At 35.1% G+C, this 12,630-nt stretch overlaps 1 pseudogene; it reads right to left on the reverse strand.

Moving 5' to 3' along the window:
* LOC144252958 (transport and Golgi organization protein 1 homolog) overlaps positions 1 to 12,630 on the reverse strand; it is a 41,283-nt pseudogene that overhangs the window by 10,566 nt on the left and 18,087 nt on the right.

Raw genomic sequence — 12,630 nt, forward strand, 5'->3', positions numbered from 1 at the left:
TGGCCCCAACTCTCACAGCTGCAGTAAGAACATCCGAGCTATCAGGAAGTTGACCCTGTTTTATTGCATTCCCCAGAAAATTGCTGTCAATTCAAATAATTTACCTCCAGCAGGAATGGCTGGGCACATATGAGTGTCTCCTAAATTTAGATTCCTTATCATGTAATCTTCCCTTGGCCGGTGAATCAGTAACTACTCAAAACAGGATCATAAAATACTTAATTTTCTGGTTTAAAAAGTTTCTTTGAGGCTATGCAAGTTAATAACTGATTGACATTTGATAAGAAAAGCAATAACCCAAAAATCCAAAACAGATGGAGAACATATATATGCACTCAATTTGGGGAGCATTGTTTAAACTTTGCATATCTAGAAAAGGTCCTACATGAATATTCCTTACCTCAGAAACAGATCCAAGAAAGATACAAGATAATGATATTCACTTCTCTAGTTTACATTATGTATGACATCAAATTTTCTTTACCTGCTCTTTCTCCTTCTTAAGCATGGCATTTTCTTTCTGAAGCTTACAGCATTCCAACTTCACCTTCTCTTCACGAAGCTTAGCTTCATTAAGGATAATTTGAAGCTAATGCAAAACACTACAGTTAGTGAATTAATTCCAAAGAAAAAACAAAGTTACACTTTCCCAAACCAGACATCATATAGTTCTCATTTTTTGCACATTTTAGCACACCTCAAATTTTTGGTCCGCAACAAAACTAAGATGTAGTATTAATATCCGTTAGCAAGAGTTGGCAGCTTTACCTCTGAAAGTTCAGAAGTATTCACTGAAATGACATCTTTAAGCTTCTCTATAGATTTCTTATTTTCCATTATCTGCCAGGTGAAAACAGAACACAAAATATGCATTAGGATTTCAGTAGAAATACTGATTATATATATATATATATATATAATATATATATATATATATATATATATATATATATATTATATATATATATATATATATATATATATATATATAAAGATAAACACAACAAAATATTTGTCAAGCCATCCCATTACATTTCAGGTAAATGCAGGGGATCCAGCTTTGGACTAAGCAAAAAATCAAGAACTGAAAGAGATGAGGGAAAATGAAGTCATAAATATTTCATGGCATCCACAACCTTACTGTTTATGAGATAACCAGAAAAAAAGGTCAAAGTATAGAAAACCATAATGCAATAAGTAAATAAAATGTTTTAAAGCTTACTTGGGGATAAGATATTTCAGAACACACTCTCTACTATCTTTTGCAACTTTTATGTAATTACAGAAACTTATAGAAATTGAAAATGAAATATGTAAGTAAAATTTTTTAAGTACAGAAAATTGATTAATTCATTACTCTTTCAAGTAAAAAGTAAACAAATACTGTTCAACTGGACAATAGTTTTTTAGTTGTTCTGCATGTTTCCAAGGGCAGAGCAAAGCAATATGAAAATTATCCAAGGTTGAGAATAAAAATATTTCCTAGGCCCATAAAAATAATTTGTTGTATCAGTACTTAAAAGTTCCACAAAATGGGCAGAAGTGGGTTCAACTTCCTTGACTCCTAATCTTACTTTAGTTAACAGCTGGACTAAGTTCAACTTAACCAATTTTACAAAATATTTCAAAAGCCAAATTGCAGTAACACTTAGCAGCAAAACTCTTACCAAGTCCTGATTCTTAGCTTTCTGTTCTCGCTCAGATTCTAACATAACATGAAGACTTTTAGCTCTCTCATCCAGAAGTTCTTTAGCTTTTTCAAGAAGCTTCATTTTATCCTGGAAGAAAAAAGGTGTCAAGATTACTCACTCATTACATTTACTTTTGAGTTTAGAATGTAATTCCCCCCAAAGAAGGTATTTTTACCTTATATCTAGTTACTTCATCAGAAAGAATCATATTTTGTTTCATGGTCTCTTGGACCTGTTTCTTTGATTCCTTCATCTATGTAAATAAAGCATTCAGAATTAAGATACACAAATTATAGTGCTACTATACAAGTTACTTCCAGACAAGTGACCCTTTCCAGAAGAAAGCTGTACTTAATACATATGACTGCTTAGAATTTGGATGATTTGTAGGAAATAATGAAACAAAAATTTTAAAATACGATTTTTAAATTAAAACAGGTAGAAATGATTCAAGCTAGAACCAAGGGAGAAAGAAACAAAAAAATAATTATACCTTCTGTTCATAATTTGGCAATTTCTGCATTAGTTCTTCATTTTCTTTCATGAAATTGTTCACCTTTTTGGAAATTTGCTGTTCATTGACTAAAAGGGGGAAAAATACACAAGATTATTACAATCACTAAATGAAACTCAATTACTCAATCTACTAAAAGCAAAGACATGTTATATGGTACTATGAGGAAATACTTCTTAGCATAACTATTATGCTTTTAAAAAGCAATCTATGCTTATTAGCAATGAGTATAAAAATTATTAAAATTTAAGAAAAATATAAGAACAATGATATTTTGCTGGGCGCAGTGGTGCACACCTGTAATCCCAGTGGCTCAGGAGGCTGAGCTAGAAGGATCCCAAGTTCAAATCCAGCCTCAGCAAGAGCGAGACACTAAGCAACTAAGTGAGACTTGGTCTCTAAATATAGGGGGTTGGGGATGTGGCTCAGTAGAGTGCCCCAGAATTCAATCCCAGGTACCCCTCCCATCCAAAATGATATTTCAATTTAAGCTTATTTGACAGATGGGAAATACAGTAAAGTGTTGTAGCTTGATATTCCTCCCTTCTCAAAACACTTTCTTTTCAGAAAATGGAATCATTTCATTCTTTGCAAAGAAAAACAGAAATGAAAACATACTGATTCACATTACCATTCTTTAAATTATCTACTCAATTACTTAATGCATGATTAAATCATTAGCATAGAAATACTCTTCAAATGTAATACATCTGCATTACATCAATATTCAAAGTTAATCTGCCCCAAATTAAAACTTATCATCATCTCCCTATCCACAATTTGTTCCTCCTCTTTATCTCCTATCTCAGAGTTGGAACCATCATCATCTACTCTATTATCCATACTAGCAACCTAGGAATAGTAAAATTTTCAGGAGGTAAAAAAAGATAATAGACATTAAAAGTCACTGTATCTACTTCTAACATACATAAAACACACATCAAACACCAATACAAAGGGTTATTACAAGTTTAAGAAACCTAAAAATTTACCTTGATATACTCTATCTTTTACCTAGAAGAGAGAAAAAAAAAGATTAAATTTGATGTCAAACATCTGCTCAAACAGCATTCCTAAAACAACAGTCAGAATCATAACCAAGTGAGAATTTAATAACATTCTGGTTCAGGATAATAATTTATAGGATTAAAAATAAGTACAGGTTAACAAGCCTTTTAAATTTAATTGGTCGTGATATTTCATAAATAGCCTCTGACATAAAAACACTAAGATATGTACCTTATTTCACAGTATTTCACAGTAAAAATGTGTGTGTGTATGTGTGTGTGTGTGTGTGTACTCAAAATCATTTACTTGACAATTCTAAATAACCAGGATAAAGTCTAGAAACAATGACTATTCAAAAGGAATCTGAGGAAACAATATTAAAGACATAATCTTTGTACTAAGATATGCCACTTTCACTCACCAGAAAACATCTTAGAACTCCAATTTAAATTTGGCTATTGGCTGAATTTACAAACTAAGAGGCTACATCATCTTATTTCTGCAAACCACTAAATATATAGCAAGAAATCTGAAAGGGAAGACTGCTAGAAGAAAATGCACAAGCAACAAGAGAAATGACAATTAACATATTCTGGAAAGGACAAAAACAATCATTTCCAAAAGACAGCAATAAACTGCCTGATAATAAAACCTAAGCAGAATTTTTTTTAAAACATCACTAAATTTCTTTGTAACTTAGCATATTACTTGTCCTTTCAAATGTTATAAATGGTGATGGGATACTCAGATGTGTCCATGGATCATACATGGGATCTTCGTAATAGGAAATTGCATTCAGAAAACTCCAACACAGAAAGAAATGAACATTTCTTTAATGTCATAGCCTTGCTGACCTTTTACTCAAAATGACAACAGAGGAAAATGGGAAGTAGCATAAAAGCAGTCATCTAAGGTAGGGACTAAAGTTCCAAAGTCAAATGCTGAAACTGAGGAGCAACAAGCTAGGAACCAGATCCCACATAACCTAGTGAAAAGAGAAACAGGTACCGGGGTTCTTGAAATGAAAGAAACAAGAGAGAGAAATATAAAATGTTTTCATGTTTTTCCCTTCTCTTTATCCTTCTATTTCCTTTTTCCTTTTAGCTGAGAAAAAGTTCAATGAGATTAGAAAATCCCTCACAGGAATCCAGGCAAATGATTCTTCTATTTAAGAAGGGAATACTTTTTAAGAGATTTTACACTCAATTGTACAAGGAGAGGAAACTTATCTTAACAATGATATGTCTGAAATAATTAAGAAATCAGAAAAAGAACACTCAGATTTGAAAAGATTTGTATCCAATGCTTTTGGCCTCTTTAACTGTTAGGATTTTCATATGCAAAGTCCATTTACCTAAAATAATTTTCTTCCAATTATGCTAAATAACTATGAAACAGAATGACCTACAGTACAAACATAAGTATGTAAAGTGCATATATATATATATACACACACACACATACTTATACATATATGTACACACATACACAGAGATAGACTAATTCTGCTCAGGAAAAAAAACTTAATGAACAAAACATTTAATGGATTTTTGGACAACACATAATCTATACTTCCAAATAAAAAGGTATTTTCTGAACATATGATCAAATCATAAAATCTAGGAAAAATTTATATAAAAGACTGGAAAAATTATCTCCTCTCCTTTTTCTCATTTTACTGTATTTCTTTGCAGCATTCCCCCCTGTTTATATCTGTTTATATTAACATACAGTTTATCAACATTTAAATCTTAGTTTCTGCTTTTTTTCCCACTTCACATTTAATTGTGAGAATTTTCTGTACCTCAAAGCTTTGAAATAAATAAATCTGCCTACTATTCCATTAATCAAACATACAATAACCCCTAAATGAATTATGTTGTGCTAAGTCTTCAATCTAATACACTGTTCCATTGAAAAACATTACCAAAATCTTCAAAGCATAGTTATTTCTTTAAGATAGATTACTAGACATATATGCTACATAAAAGGATATTTATCTAACCTATCCCATCTTTTATCCCACTTTTAAGACTTCTGATACATATGAAACTACTGGTCAGGATGGCTGTAAGAATTACCAGTTCTACCAACTGCACCCACACTAAATTATTTTATAAGGTTAGTTTGACTTAAACCACTAATTTGTGTTTTAGCAACTGAAAAAGAAAAAAAGGGGGGGCAGTGACTATATAAAATAATCCTTGTGCTTATGTGCTAAGGTATAAGTAAGTCAATTTACTCACAACAGGAGCAGTTCTCCAAAAGAAAATGACAAAGGATACAATCCCAAAGAAAACAGTGAAAACTACAGGCTTCCATGGTAGTCCATAAAAATCAGGCTCAGGTTGAGTATCATCAGGCAATGTAGTAAACAGCTGAAACAGACAAATTAGAAGAAATGGGAAACCTTAAATTTATAACAAAACAGTCACAAAGAATCATGGCAATTCTAAATCAACCTCCTCATCAGAAATCCACCTCCTCAATATTTTCCAATAGCTTCTTCAAGAGAGAGGATACTGGCAATCTCATATTTTTTGTTCTCTTGCAGTGTTTTCAAGTATAATGAATCTAAATACTTTTAAAAAAATATTTATTTATGTATCTTTAGTTTTAGGGTGGACACATTGTTTTGTTTTTATATGGTGCTGAGGATCGAACCCAGTGCCTCATGTATGCTAGGTAAGCGCTCTACCACTGAACCACAACCCCAGCCGGAATCTAAATACTTTAAATTGAGCATACATTTCCAGTTTGTAACAGGCCCTATATCATCACATTGTCTAACACCTGGCTAGAATCCCTCTGGATCATTCTTTTCTCTTAGTTAACCTGATTTTTATAATTTAAAAAATTCATTTAAGACAAAAACTTAAATATATGAAAGAACTAATTAATTTTATGGCAACAAATAAAAACAATGATGATATATGTATAAGATTTTAAATCTTACTTCCATTCCACTCTTATATAAACAGATAAGTGACATGTAATTTCAGACAACTCTTGAAAACTGGCTTAGATAAACTTCTCTGAATTTAACATCCTACTATAAAATTCAAAGCCTAATTTTAAATGGTTGCTCAAAGGCAGTGCAGTAAACACCTGCCTACTCTGTTTTCATCGCCCTCTATATGTAATGCGAGATAACTGTCATTTGGGCCCAATTCCCCAGCAGTCTCCGTAGGGAAAAGACCTGTAGTAACATTAGCTGTTTGGATTGTTGGCTGCATTTCGGAACATACCATGAGGTTGTCACCTCTATTCCGTCAAAAAAAAAAAAGTGCAAGTGGGGAAAGCTCAAGTCCACTCTTACTGGCCTCGCTTAACAATACAGTCACGTCCTGCCTGCCTTGGGCCTGACACACTCCATTTCTCCGTCACCGCGACAGTCAGTGCACCCACTCCACCAGAACTCAGCCACCCGCTTGCCAGAGCTGGGGTCCCTCCCTGGGAATGGGACCATCATCTCCAGTAGCTTGGCTTTGAGGGCTGCGTAGAGCACCGACAGGGGTCCCAGGAGCTCCGGGTCCCCAGGAGAAGCACAGTGGCAGGTACTGAGTCCAGAGTGTAGGGACAGCTGAGCGGAGGCTACGCTTCCCTGCAGGACAGCACAGGATCCTCTCTTTCACTGTTTCCTACTTTGGGAGGAACCAGCGCAGGGGGCAGGTACTGGGAGTGAACTTTGCCTTCCTCCACCGCAGGCGCTTTCCGCTGAACGCACATAAAATGGGTCATCAGAGGAAGCCCCTAGGCGGACTGCAGTGAGCAGACTGAAGATGCCAAGGGGCGGGGGCGGGAGCGGAAAGAACCAACTGCGGAGCCTGGCGGGGGACAGCGTGAGGAGAGCTGAGCGGAAGAGTCCAAATGAAAGGACTCCAGAAGGAAAGAGGCTCACCTGTCCCCGGAACTGGGAGAAGACCGGCGATTTAGAAGGTCCTGGAGGAAGCCAGGGAACTAGCAGAAGGGGATTATAGGCAGAGACTAGGAAAAAGGAGAAAAGTCAGGCCTCCCAGCCCCTCCCAGAGCAAAACCCTTTTGTCAACGTACCTGCCCCAAAAGTGCAGACGGAAGAGGAGATGCTTCTCCTGCTCCCTGCTAAAGGACTACTGCTCCTACTGGGCTTTCCTTCCCTGCTCACTCCAGTCCTGTTACTTTCTCCAACTGTGGATGACACTCTTTTTAAAAAGCCTTACCCTAAGGAATCATGTCATTATCACCCCACGCCAGTAGCTTCATTTCTGGATGCCACATTTTAAGGTTGCATGACTTGTGAAAAGAACAGAATCATGAATAGCCCCCGAAAAGCACATGCTAAAAATTGAAGAAACTGGGGACGTTTAACTTGGGGAGGGAATGAACATCTGTGGATCTTTAAAAATCTGTCGTCAAGTTGAATATAGTCAATTCAAAACAACAAGAATAAGCAGGAAAACACTGAAAAAGAAGAGCAATGAAGGGTACAGGGAGGGCAGACTATATAATTAATTCATGTACCCTCGTCCAAGCACAGGAATACATAGAGATTATGGGACAGAATAGAGAATCCAGAAACAGAACCAACTGGACATTTGGGGTACAATAAAAGTTTGGGGAAAATAGACTTTCTAATAAATAGCGTTACCACATGGAAAATTATAAAATTGGATTTTTCTCTACTTATTCAAAAGATAAACTACAAATGGATAAGATACATGAATGTAAAAATAGAAAATAAACAAGTACTAGAAAATATTGGGTGAAATTTTCTATGTATTATGAGTGGGCAAAACCTGCCTCATTGAAAAAATCTTTCCTGGCTGTATCTAAACCTGCTACACACACACACACACACACACACACACACGCAGTTTGACAATGACAACCTGAGAAAAAATATTTGCAACATATTATTGTCCAAAGAATCATGTTCCTGAAATATAAAGAACATTATAAATAAAATGGCCAGCAAACCTACACAAAAATGGGCTGAAGAAATAAACAGATAGCAAATAGCTATAACATATGGAAACATGCTCTGCTTAGCTCACATTGAACAAAATACAAATTAAACCACACCAAGATACCATTTCTCAGCTGCATTGGCAAGATCCAAACGTTTGACAACAAACTCAGTAGGTCAGAGAATGTGGGGGAATACAAATTCTCAGACACTGCTGATAAGTATACAAAATGATACAACCCTTATGAATGAGATTTGGCAACATCTCCCAAAACTGCTTATATATTTACCTATTAACTCAACAATCCCACTTTTTTTTTAACTTTTTCAGTGCTGGGGAAGGGTATCTAGGGCAAGTGCTCTACTGCTGAGCTATAGTCCCCCAGCCCTAACTTCTAAAGATACTGGGAATACAACAACAAATGTTTAAAACTTGTATTTACAAAACTATGTTATTCAAGCATTAATTATAATAATACAAGATGGTCACAAAAGGCTGAAACAACCGTCATCAATGAAAGTTGTTGAATAAACCAAAGAAGAAAAAAAATAATTTTAAATACTGCTAAGAGCTGGTTTCCAGAATACATTTTTTTAAAAATGAAGTAGAGAAAAATATTTATAGAATACTATTTGTATCTTAGAAAGTGAAAAAAAGATGAATATATTATTTCTTATAGCTTTGAGGTAAAATTGACATGCAATAAATTACATGTATTTAAAGTGTGCAATTTGATAAATTTTAACATGAAATTATGAAATCACCATTATAATCAAGATAATATACACATCCTTTACTTCCAAAAATATTCTCATTCTCTAGGTAATTCTGCCCTTTGTCACCCTTCCTTCTTGCCCCCCACTTTCCCATTCCTCCAGAAAAATGTCTATCTTAATAGATTGCTTTGTATTCCTCAAGTTTTATGTGTATGGGATAATATATTGTATTTTCTATGGCTTCTCTTATTCAGCATAATTTGAGATTCATGTACATCAGTTTATCTATCATTATTTTTATTGCTGAGTAGCATTTCATTATATGTAGGTACCACAATTTGTCTATCATCTATTGATAGACATTTGGATTTTTTTCCAGTTTGGGGCTTTTACAAATAAAATAGCCAAGAACACTGATATAAAATTCTTCCTATTGCTATATAACTTTTCTTTGGAAAAGAATGGTTGGATATGACTGGTGTATGTTTACCTTTTTATGAAGGTGATTCTACCACTTTATATCCCCACCAGCTGTGTACCCATCCAGTTCCTCCATCTCTTCTCCAACCACTAAGTGTGTAGTGGTAACTCTTATGCTTCAAAATTGCATTTCCCTGATAATTATGTCAAGCATTTTAAATGTATTTACTATCTGTTTATCTTCTTTGATGAAGTGTTATTTTACAGGACTATATTTTTTTCTAATGAGTTCTAAGAGTTCTTCATATATTCTTGATGCAAGAATTGATAAATGCTTTACAGTAATTTCCTCCCAGCTTGTGTTTTGTCCATTTCATTCACTTCAAAGTGTATTTTGAACTACAGAGGTTTTAGTTTGATGAATCCCACATTGTCAAATCCTTTTTAATGCTTTTGTTTTCAAATTTAAGAAATCTTTGCAGAACCTAAGTTCAACAAAAATTTTTCTCTTTTTTTTTTCCTAGAGGTTTTGTAGTTTTAAGTTTAATATTTAAGTCTGTGAATTAATTCAGGTGTCTAATGAAGGCATGGATCAATATTTTGCATATAAATATGCAGTAATTTCAGTAGCATTTGCTGAAAAAATTTTCCATTCTCTACTTGTCTTTCCATCTTTGTCAATGACTGTTGCCATATATATTGTGTATCTAATCTCTGAATTCTTGGCTCTGTTCCAATGTTTTGTCTGCAATCCTGATTACTGTAGCTTTACAATATTTTTTTCTTTTTTTCCTCTTCGTATGGTACTAGGGATTGACCTTGCATATGCTAGGCAAGTGCTCTACCACTAAGCTACATCCCCAGTCCTAGATTAAGTCTTGAAGCCACGTATTCTAGGTATGTTGCAATCAGCTTGTCATTTTCTACAAAACTCTGCAGGGATTTTGATTGGAATAATGTTGACTCTGGTGATTAAACTGGGATGAATGGACACCTTAGTCTTCTGACTCATAAATTAGGTATATCTCTCCATTTAGGTTCTCTTTAATTTCTATCAGCAATATTTTATAGTTTTAATATATACATTTTAGTTTTTGCCACGTTTATGTTTAAATACTTCATATTTTTATTCTATTGTACATGGAAATCTTTAAAATTTCAATTTCTAATTATTCACTGTTAATATATAGAAAATATAATTGCTTTTAGATGTAAATTTTATCTGTCAACCTTACAATAGTTTTCTAAATCATACCAGATTGTATCTATATATATTCATGTTATCTAAAAATAAAGAGAATTTTATTTCTTCCTTTCCAATCTGAGTGCATTTTATTTCTTTTTCTTGCCTTAGTATACTAGCTATTTTCTTACTGCACCCCAGTACAATGCTGAATAGATGTAATGAGAGTGGACATCTCTGTTTGGTTTCTGATCTTGGGGAAAAGTATTCAATTATCAACCATGAAGTATAAGGTTAGCTGCATTTTTTCAGAGGATGTTTTAAGCTCCCTTCTATTCCTAGTTTGTTGTTTGTTTTTCTACATCAATAATCAATGCTGAGGGGCTGGGTTTGATTCTCAATGGTACAGCACTTGCCTAGCATGTGTGAGGCAATAGGTTCTCGCACCGCATATAAATAAGTGAATAAAATAAAAGTCAATCATCATCTAAATTTAAATAATAATCAGGGCTGATTTTTTTTTTTTACATATCGATGGGATTTATTGTCACCTACTTGTAGATGCACACAAAATAACAATATAATTTGGCCAATATTACTCCCCAACATTTCCCTCCCTCTGCTATATTTTTTAAATGCTTGTTTTGTATCTCTTGAGCTAAACACAAAGATTGTGCTTTTAGGTACATCAATGTGGTAAATTTCATTGATTTTCAAATAAATTTTGGATTCTTGACATAAATCCCCATCATCAGTCTAGTTTTTGTCTATGATGTATTTTCCTTTTACATATTGTTGTATTTGACTTAAATTTTTGTTTAGAATTTCTGTACAGATTCATTGAAGATCCCATGAGAGGTATGTGGTTTTCTTTTCTTGTTGTATCTTTGTCTTGGTTTGGTGTAGTGATAACACTGGCTTCATAGGAGAAATATTTCCTTGCTTTAATATTCTACAAGGGTTTAGTATTACTAAAACTATTAGGAATTAGTATCATTTCTTCCTTACAGGTTTAATTGGATCACCAATAAAGCTATCTGGGTCTTATATTTTTTTCTTTGTAGAAAGGTTTTTACCTATACCTTCAATTTCTTTAATAGTCAACAAGGTTTATGAAATTGTCTGTTTTTCTTGAGTGAACTTTTGCAATTTGTGGCTTCAATAGAATTTTTTCATTTCATCTAAATTGTCAAGTTAATTAACAAACTGTTCATAATATCCCCATTATCAGTCTAGAATCTGAGAAATCTGTAGTATATTCCTTCTCTGATTGCGGGTATTGGTAATCTGTGTCTCCTCTTTTATTACCCTCACTAGATGTTGATCAATTTTATTCATCTTAAAGAACTACCTTTGGGTTTCATTGATTTTCTCTTATTTTCCTTTTTAAAAATTTTACTGACTTATGGTCTTTATTATATCTTTTTTTCTTGCTTACTTGGAGATTAACTTATTTTTCCTTTTCTAGTTTCTCATAGTAGGAACTAAAGTCAATGACTGGGGACTTCTTTTTTTAATAAAGCTATCTTGGGAAGGAGATCTAACATGGCGGCGAAGGGACTGCATCACCCCAGGGCGCCGCGTCACTAAGTGGGAGAAAGACGATGCAAAACGGCTTAAGGATATCTCTGGGAAGTTCAAGTGAAATTGAGGTGCTCCAGAATCTAGTGGACAGATTTCCATCGTGCGAAGTTCGGCTCTGAGAGCTCCATTTCCCCGCACGGAGGGTCGCATAGCCTGACAGGCGATCGCCCCGCGGCTGGAGTCTGTGGCGCGCGCCGGGGGGCGGCAGGGTGCCGGAGCGGGGAACAGCGATACGGATCCGGGGGGGCTCCCGCCTGTGGTACATCGGAGCCCTTAGCGCTGAGTTCCGGCTTTGAAACAGAGGAGAGAAGAGGCCCAGTTTGGCTCCAGACACCGGTCGGACCACAGTGGAGAACAGCAGCCGCCATTTCGGAGAGATGATGTAATCATCCCCGTGTTCTACTGATCTCAGCCCATTCAACTACGAACAGGTGATAACAGGCTGGTATTTGCCTGCTTCTAGCAGACAGATTTTCTGCTCAGGCTCGGGGCGGGGGTTCTTGTGGAGAATACTCCTAGAGGCTCGTGCCTGGCAAGGCGTGCGCCGGGCACTGAGCAGCTGGATTCG

This window comes from Urocitellus parryii, unplaced genomic scaffold (genome assembly GCF_045843805.1).
Source record: "Urocitellus parryii isolate mUroPar1 unplaced genomic scaffold, mUroPar1.hap1 Scaffold_71, whole genome shotgun sequence".
NCBI lineage: Eukaryota > Metazoa > Chordata > Mammalia > Rodentia > Sciuridae > Urocitellus > Urocitellus parryii.